Source organism: Armigeres subalbatus, chromosome 2 (assembly GCF_024139115.2).
Source record: "Armigeres subalbatus isolate Guangzhou_Male chromosome 2, GZ_Asu_2, whole genome shotgun sequence".
NCBI classification, from domain to species: Eukaryota; Metazoa; Arthropoda; class Insecta; order Diptera; family Culicidae; genus Armigeres; species Armigeres subalbatus.
The window spans coordinates 144,685,724-144,694,772 of record NC_085140.1 but is presented as its reverse complement, the minus strand read 5'-3'; the positions used below and the strand labels follow the sequence as shown (position 1 = coordinate 144,694,772).

The following is a 9,049-nucleotide window of genomic DNA, read 5'->3' as shown; positions in this document are numbered from 1 at the left end:
GCGTGCTACCTTTCAGCCGTTCTTTCTTCTTGCGAAGGAAGTGTTCGAAGTATAACGCGTTGTGCATTTTGTCGACTGATGAAGATTGCGTAGTACCATGAATAATGTTCCTGAAATCATGAATTATAATCATGATTTCATGAACTGACATGATTCATGATTTCATGATTTTTATTCATGATTGTGGGTATGCATTTGTTTCCGTGTATAGGCGCACAGAAGATAATGCCTTTTAGCAAGAATGAACGAAAAAACTAACAAAATTAGCTTGTTAGATTGGTTGAAGAGAGGCAATTTTGGTAATTTTCGATTGTTCGTTAAATGAATTGGGTTTCCATTTGGCTGTTTGTGTGGAGGTTCATAATTTTATTGCTACGACGAACAATGCAGGTGACTGTCCGAAAAATGTCATTTAGTGTCATTTGAAGAAAAGTAGTCAAATGAATGCGAATGACATTATACTCAAGTATCTAGTTGAATAACTGAAAGCATTCAAATTATTTTTTTTTCTTTGGAACCAATCAATCTCATACTATTTTCTATTTAATGACCAAAGCGCATATGTATAGAGAATTTTCTAGCCGTAACTATCAGAAGCTGAAGCACAGAAGGGCTGCCCGTGTTAGTTTTACGAAATTTCATTCAAGCTCATTCGAAAAGTGATTGATTGAGGATTCTTCACTGCTTCGTCAAGATCGCCAAGCCCTCCGCAGAAAGTCATTCACAAGCAGCAGCAAGTGTTGAGTGGATAATTAGCAGTTTTGCATCATGGAATGCTGCCTTTGCCAAGTCCTTTTGCGGCTATGAATTACTGAAGTGTGACCGATCATCTTGCACTCCTATGCTCTCTTTGCCGGGCTATGGCCTTCGACGTCTGTGGCGCAGGGAGACAAGAAGAAGAGTATTCTAGACCAACATTACACGCAACATAAATCTGGCTGTACGTCGTCGTCAGCTTCGCCTTCGGTCGTCCCATGGGTGGGTTCCGGCTGACATAAGCCTCTGATGATGATGGAAAGAACAAACATTCTATTGTCTGCGAACAGCATGTGGCATGGCGCCTCGTAGCTACTTTTCATTAGAGGGAGATTCGTTTTGGGACGTGTCTTTCTTCGTCCATAACAACGGATCCGTTCCGTTCTCTTTTTCCGCAGAGTATGCTTTCCAGCCAGACAGCAATGTCCAATACCAAACCTACAAGGCGACGAGGGTGTGGTACACAGGAATGAGATGTGATCATCTCGGAGGCGACCTGCATATTTTTCGGATTCGACTGCTTTTTGACATTTTTGATGTTTTTCTGATTGGGACCTGTCTCAAGCGGACCGATTGCGGTGCGTGGGAATTTATTGGAAGTTGATACTCCATCCAACAAATTGTGGCTCACACCAATGAATTAATGATCTTGTCCACAAAGGGAACATATCGTGTAAGAACTGATCACCGAGATGCTACGACAAGATAGGAAAGGGTTCACTGTGAAGGTCACCGAGGGACAATAAATCTATAAATCGGCTTGTCCACTTGCGGCTCTGTATTCTAAATATGAGAATGTGTTCTTTGTTTTACATGACACTGGTAGTTTGACTAATCTGAATCTGTATCGGAGGCTCAACATCGCTACCTTCGATCCTACGAAAGCTCGTAAAATAGAAATTTTCATATAGTGTGATGTGCACAGACTCCGAAGTTTTAATCTATCGAATGGTATTATTATTACCTGCTTTATGACACTTATCTCAAGCGCTGATACGTAAGATATGTTTTAGGGAATAATTGGGATGATCAAATTTTTAAGCATCTTGTTCAGAGTACTACTTCAGGATTATTTAGTATACATAATTTCATGCTTTTTGAAGATTTTTCAATTGATTTGATTTGGTTATAGTTTTTACTAGAATTTTTTTTACAATTTCAAAACAAAATTGGTATTTAAATAGTAGCAAAATTGTCCCAATATTGTTAATGAAGAAAGCAAATGTGGTACAGCGACGGATAAAGCCGCAGTAAAAATGTTGAACAAATTTAAAAACAGTATTGAAAATTAGATATGTGATGAAGATAAAGAAATCTATTGTAGAATCAAAAATAAAAGAAATCAGAATAAAAATCTCAGATCATATATTTAGTGATGTTTGATTTTATAAATGCTATGAAAACAGTTTGTAAGAAAGATAAAAATGCCACTCATCGGAATCATATTTGTCCAAATTAATGTTCAACATGGGACCTATCCACTTTATAATAAGTTCCACGTTTATCATGATTTTGACAAATTTATTTGAAAACATTTCCATATGAAAGCAAATGCTATCCTTCCTATGCGATAGATAGCCTTTATTGTCAAAATTATATTACGATGCTCTACTTCATTGGCATTACATCCCCACTGGGATATTGTCGACATGCAGGTCAGTGTTCATCAAGCTCACAGTTAATAACTGCATTTGTGTATCACGAGGCTAGCACGATGATACGTTTATGCCCAAAGAAGTCGAGAAAATTCGAAGCTCAAAAATTTCCTACAGCGGACCGGGAATCGAACCCAGCCACTCATGACAATGATCACTTGATATAAAACTCACCCGTTGATTTATTTTGTTTCAAATATTTCTAAGTAGAAAATATTTATACATTGACATCCCAACGTAAACAGCTGTGCATCTTCCATGGCATCAACCTCAATAATCAATCGTCCCACCTTTTTATTCAACAGTTGTAAAACAAAAACTGTAAACCCATGCCACAACGATGTGACAAACGGCTGGAAGATCTTTTTCACTCCATCTCCCGGGCAAACTGTTTTCCAGTCGCCAAGCAGCAGCAAATTCGGTTTCCACTTCAGCGTCGAAGCAGCACGCACTGATTGTATCATATCGAATTTTACGATTCATCCAAAATACGGCTATGGCGACGATGACGACGGCGACTGCCGAATATGCCGTGAACCTGATAAGAAAGGCGTTAAAATCAATTTTATTACAATTTATTAATTTCTATTTTATACGCATATTTTGTTATACGACACCTAATGGTGCATCATTTCCTGGAAGCAGCCTCCGAACTGCATTTTATGTGTTTTCGGTGGTTCTTTACGAAGCTTTACGATGTGAGTGGGTCTAATAGTGGCGGGGCAAGGACGGAGATATTTAAAAAGGTATGCGATTAAGAAAGTTAGATAAGACGACGATCCGAATGGTGTGGGAAATTATTCTAATGAAGTTCCATAGCGGTGAAAATTTTTATTTCACTGGAAACTGGTTATGAGTCACAATTGCGTACACATGAATATTGAAAAGTGCAGACATAGCAAGCGCCACGAATGACTGCGATTTTTTTGGTGATCATTCTCTTTCACGTGGGGTATCGAACTCCGTACACTTAAGCACCTCAAAATAATGCAAATAATGCTTTCGTAGTTCTTAAAGGTGCACGAGGGCCTGTATTTTAATTATCCCACTTTTATGCACTAAAAACTACGAAAAATATGAGAAAATATTAAACAAAATTAACACCTCCTGAATCAAAACCCGTCCACCGTGGACTGATTATGAATCAAAGGATCAAAATTCGTAAAGCTATTTTCTAACTAATTATTCACATTAAAGCACACATACACGGACATACAGACATTTGCTCAGTTTGTCGAGCTAAATCGATTGGTATATAACACTATGGGTCTACGAACCTTCTATAAAAAGTACGTTTTGGCAGTGAAATGATAGCCTTTCTGGTACAACTTTGCTATGTATCAAAATTAAGGAAAATCCTGAGTAAAAATTTCCTGGGAACTGGTTTCTCTATTGACCATACAATGCCTCTAAACTAACATTCTTAAGGCAATACGGCGCCAATCATCGAGAACTGCGCCCATCATCTAGCAGATCACTATCAAACATCCGACTATAATCACGCTTTTAGGTTTATGTCAGTGTTTCACAAAATCAGTCAGGTGAAAAATGGTAGCCAGAGCATTTATATAATAAGCTCGATTTCGTTCATAGTATCAAATTTCAACTGATTTTTTCTCACTTTCCCAAACGACGAACCCATTCTGGACAGAGCTGAGCCATATAGGAAGCGAAGGGAGTACAGCGGCGCGACGCAGCACAAAAAGTTCCCGCAGCATTGGATCCGTTGATAATGAGACGAGAAACATTCAGCGGAACATCTACTTTGTGGTTTTGAGATTCGACCTTCCGATAAGTGAATCCATGGGAGCAACGCGACGACGATGAGCTTGCCCAGTCTCTGTTTCTACATATCCATGCTATACGTCCAGCCGAAAAATGTATCATTTTATGATCTTAATTTATTGACCGGGACTGGTGCTGTTAGCCGCAGGATAGCGGAACAAATTCAATGTGGCGACGAAGGAGGAGACACCGTCGTCGGAGATATACAGAAATGAGGATCTACCAAGTATAACAAACCATTTACACCTCAAGACAACAGAAGGGTCGCCACCATTTCGCTTCACTTCGATCAGGACCGATATCAGGATGCGGAGGATGAGAGCGACACACGCATTAGAGAGGATGTTTTATCGCTTTCCGCACAGCCAGAAGTCGATTTCAAAAGCGAACCATTGAACAAGGATCATATTGCGTTTCCAATTTCCCCGACATAAAGGGATCCCGACAGGTTGTCAACATGTAACGACTTTTGATTCGTTACGTCACATTGATGCTTTAAGGAAATCTACCTGTTCTAACGGTAGTCTGGTGAACCCGTTGAGAAAGGAAGATCTTTGTCTGCAGTCGGCGTGAGAGACTATGCAACGGAGGCAACATCAAACATCCCGATGTGACATGTCTGGCTATAGGCGTCAGGCTATTTCCCATTTCGTCATAGGCGTAAGCGACGTAATTTATGTTTGAGCACAGGTGAAGAAGTAGAATATGGCGCTTGTTTAATCCTTGTGAAGTCTTTTCTTGCATGAGTTTCTGCCATTTCGATCGTATTTTCAGATTACATTTATTGTTCTTTTTAAGAAAATATGGGTTATTTTTAAAACCGTTGTCGGTTAAGTTACAATTTTCAATTAATGCGAAGCAATGAATATAAAATTATTTAAAAAAACACAAATAGTTAGATTTTCGTAGATGGTCATTAGACTGGCCCAGGAAACAGAATGTTGTCGAATTCCACGGGGCAGGATTGTGTCTTTTGGTGAGAAAATCAATCTCTCACATTTTCAGCTCAATCGCTTGTTGCATAAGCTGACGCATTTGATTTGAAGTTTGTATGGGGACTTCAGCCAAAATATATATATATATATATATATATATATATATATATATATATATATATATATATATATATATATATATAATACACCTCCGTCACTCATTCGATTTAGAAATTGGTTCTGATTGCTCGATTGAGCTCAGAACGGCAAAAAGGGCAGTTGGTATGTTACAGAACAATTTCACAGAAGATTGTATGATATCCGGAAACTCGATTATCCGAAAACCCGATTATCCGGGGCTCGATTTTCCGGAATTTTAGACTCGATTTTCCGGAGTATTTTTCTCTTCAATTTTTTCAAATTTTTTTTTTTCTATTGCAATAATATAATATACAATATGATTGAGTCATTCTCGCTGAGCCGGGCCACTATTTGCACGAGGTTCTTAAAAATGCCTAAATTTATATTCATTCGAAAGCTTTCGGCGAGTAGGGTATCCAATCATGGTTTGAACCAAATGGCGAGTTTCAGATGAGCCGTCAAAATAAAGTTGATTTATTTCATTAAAGGGACATGTTAGAACTGCTACTTCTAGTTTGTATGGAAGCTTAGTTCATTATCTTTCTAAAAACATCATGGGTGCACATATTTATGCTTATTTTCATTGAAATAACTTAATAATTACATAACTTTGATTCGTACCATGGTTTGAACTACACTGTTCATGGTTTGAACTAAATTCGTACCATGGTTTGAACTACTGCAGCAGCCAGCAGCTCCTAAATATAATATTAATCACATGCATGAAACGCTGAGGAAATCTGTAGAAAAGCAAATTTGTTTTACTTTTCATCTTCTCGCATTCGATTAGTAACTCGAAACGTGTGAAAATCGTCTAAATTATCGATATGAAAATTGCGATTTTCTCATATTGGAAATGTAAACAAAATGCTCCAGCTAGGCGCATGCAGCGCTCCTAGCGGACAGCAGCAGAACATGACTGCATTTACAAGTTCAAACCATGGTACGAATTTAGTTCAAACCATGATCAGTTTTTACCTTGTTTAAATGTTACTATATTAACTATTTAAAACTGTTTCTCAATTGTATGATGACGTCAATCGATTACAGATGAAAATAGCGTTCTTTTGATATATTGATCTCACTCCTGTGTCATAAAATGCGTCCTTTACGAGCTTTTTGAAATTATGCCACTGGTAGGGGGGATTTGGCGCAAATTCAGGACGTTTTTAAATCGCTTTATTTTATTACTTAAACAATATGTACGAATGTTTAAATAAACTCTATCACTTTCAGTATACTTAAATATTTCATTCATACTGTTTTAGGTTCATTTCCTCCCGGATAAAAAATATGATTAAAATATCATAAATTTTACTGTTACATCACCAATTAAAACATAGTAATTACCATTGAATGTAATGGAATTTTAACAATTAAATCACATCAGAGACAATGGTTTTGCACGATAAAATGAATGGTAAATGGGATTTTTACAATAAAAAAGGGGGGTTGTTATGTATCTTTACAATAAAAAAAATCGAACATTTTTCATACAAAATTCAGAGCAAAACAATTGATTTAACGGTTCTTCAATGGGATGATTTCGAAAGCAAAAACAATAGAAAATAATGTGCTTCAAGTGTTTTTCTCACATTTTTTTATTGTTTTACAGTAGAAATACAACGGGATTTTAAATACATTTCACTTCAATCTCGACTTCAATATTACAATAAAAATACAATTCAATTTAAAATAAATTAGATTCCATATAATTTAAATTTAAATTATTAGTGGTATTTTTGAGTCCGTTAATGCTATTCAGACCGAAATTCAGACCGGGATGCATGAACGTAGATTTCGGTCGCCGATGATGCAACCGGCTTTACTCACTGAAGACGCTGTAACTGATGCTACTCGCATTTTTTTTCCTGTGGAAGACGTAAATTGTAAAATCATGTCAGAATTCTTACAAAAAGTATAAACCGAAAAGAAAAGAAAAGTTACCTGTTCAATTTTTTATTGTATCCCGTTGGTGATATAGCTCGATGATAGTCGCCGAATGATATTTATTGAATCATCAGTGATGATGGCAAGCAGCAGTGTTTTATCATTACCTCAATTTCTGAAACGGAACAAGGATACATGTTGACAAAATTTTGCGAACTTCTTCGGCGGTGTAAATCAAGGGACCCCTTCCTAATGGTCTTTCACGTAAAACAAATTAATGTTATTAAGATTTCTAATACTTAATGATATGTATAAGAAAAAGCTTATAGTACAATGTATAGGTATGTACATTAGAGTGGGGCGTCATGGTCATTTTTTCAAATCAATGGTTTTTCGAAGCCATTCGGGGTCCTGAACAACTGTGCAGAATTTGGGACCGATTGGTTGCTTCCTCGCTTTCCGCATCGTGTTTGAAGTTTGTATGGAAATTAGTATGGGAGAACGTATATTTTTGCATTTCTACTACTAGAGGCTTCAGTTCATCGTAAACCAAGTGGCACATTGCGTTAAAGTATAACCCAAAGGATGCCGAAAAACTTTGCTGAAGAAGGCACGTTGCTGGAACGTCCACGAAAAAAGTTATAACGCTTCGAACATTGAGTGTTCAAACCATATGCAAAAAATCGTTTATTCTGCCAGCACTGCCATACTACGTAGACCAATAATTTAACTGAGTGTTATTTCAAAATAATTGATCTTATTGGGCTTTAGAGCTAATGGGAGCTATCCGGAATCATTTCACAAAGAAAAAATCCAACGAGAAGGAAGATGGGTTTTGCCCTTCGAGAACCATAGGTTGTCCGGTAGTGCTGGCAGAAACATTGATTTCTTGCATATGGTTTACACAATCAATTTTCGAAAAGTAATAACTTTTTTTGTAGACCTTCCAGCTATGTACCTTCTTCGGCAAAGTCTTTCGGCATCTTCCAGACTATATGCTAACGTATTGAGTCACGTGATTGATGATAAATTGAAGCCGCTAACAGCAAAAATGTAAAAAAGTACGTTTTTCCATACTAATCTCCATGTAAATTTAAAACGCGATGCGGCATGCGAGGTTGCAACCAATCGAGCCCATATTTTGCACAGTTGATTGGGGTCCCAAAACGATTCAGAAAAACCTTGATCTCACTTGATCGGACGAAGTTTGCGTTTTCCATACAATTGCGCCCCACTCTACTGTACATACATTCCAAAACTTATACTTTTCATTAACTTATGAATGTTATTAGCTTTTTGGTATGGGATCATTCATTAGATGGCATTATGAAGTGTATTGCTATCTTCGAATAGGTTGTTGCTTGTGAGGGTTTAATTTATAAGTTTTTTTCTTGACGTGTTGAAAGATTTCTCTCACAACAAAATGATCTGGTATCATGATGATAACACTATAGATACTCACCACGGTACAGCGGCCAATGATCAGCCGTCGCTTGCTCGCATAATCAAATAATAAAAGGAACACTTCGTTTACTTCGTCTTTCTACTAATCAACTGAGACTAGACACAAACAAACTTGTACACGCTCATCTAAATCCAGTTATTCTCCAAGTAAAATTGTAAGTGAAAGATTTTGTTCATTTAAATTTTTTGAATTTAAATTGATCAGAACATGAATATTTCAAAACCAGCAATTAAAATATATATTTGAAAATCGGTAGAACGTTTTTTCATGTAATAATGAAAGTTATTGTTATTCTATTGTTCTCAATTGTTATTTCATCAACATAATGAATCAATGAAATATTCTTAAATTATATTTTAATTTACTTTAAAACGGATTATCTGATCACCGAGATGGAATACCTTTATAGTTTGTTTAATTCT

General features: G+C 36.7%; 1 long non-coding RNA gene across 1 annotated transcript; it reads right to left on the bottom strand.

Annotated features, from left to right (window-relative positions):
• Positions 1 to 6,855: 6,855 nt before the first annotated feature.
• LOC134215221 (uncharacterized) lies at positions 6,856 to 8,835 on the bottom strand. The gene is made up of 3 exons (XR_009980077.1): positions 8,625 to 8,835; positions 7,220 to 7,337; positions 6,856 to 7,143 (listed from the first exon to the last, which is right to left on the bottom strand). It is a non-coding gene; the product is annotated as an uncharacterized LOC134215221 (long non-coding RNA).
• Between the last annotated feature and the right edge of the window lie 214 nt (positions 8,836 to 9,049).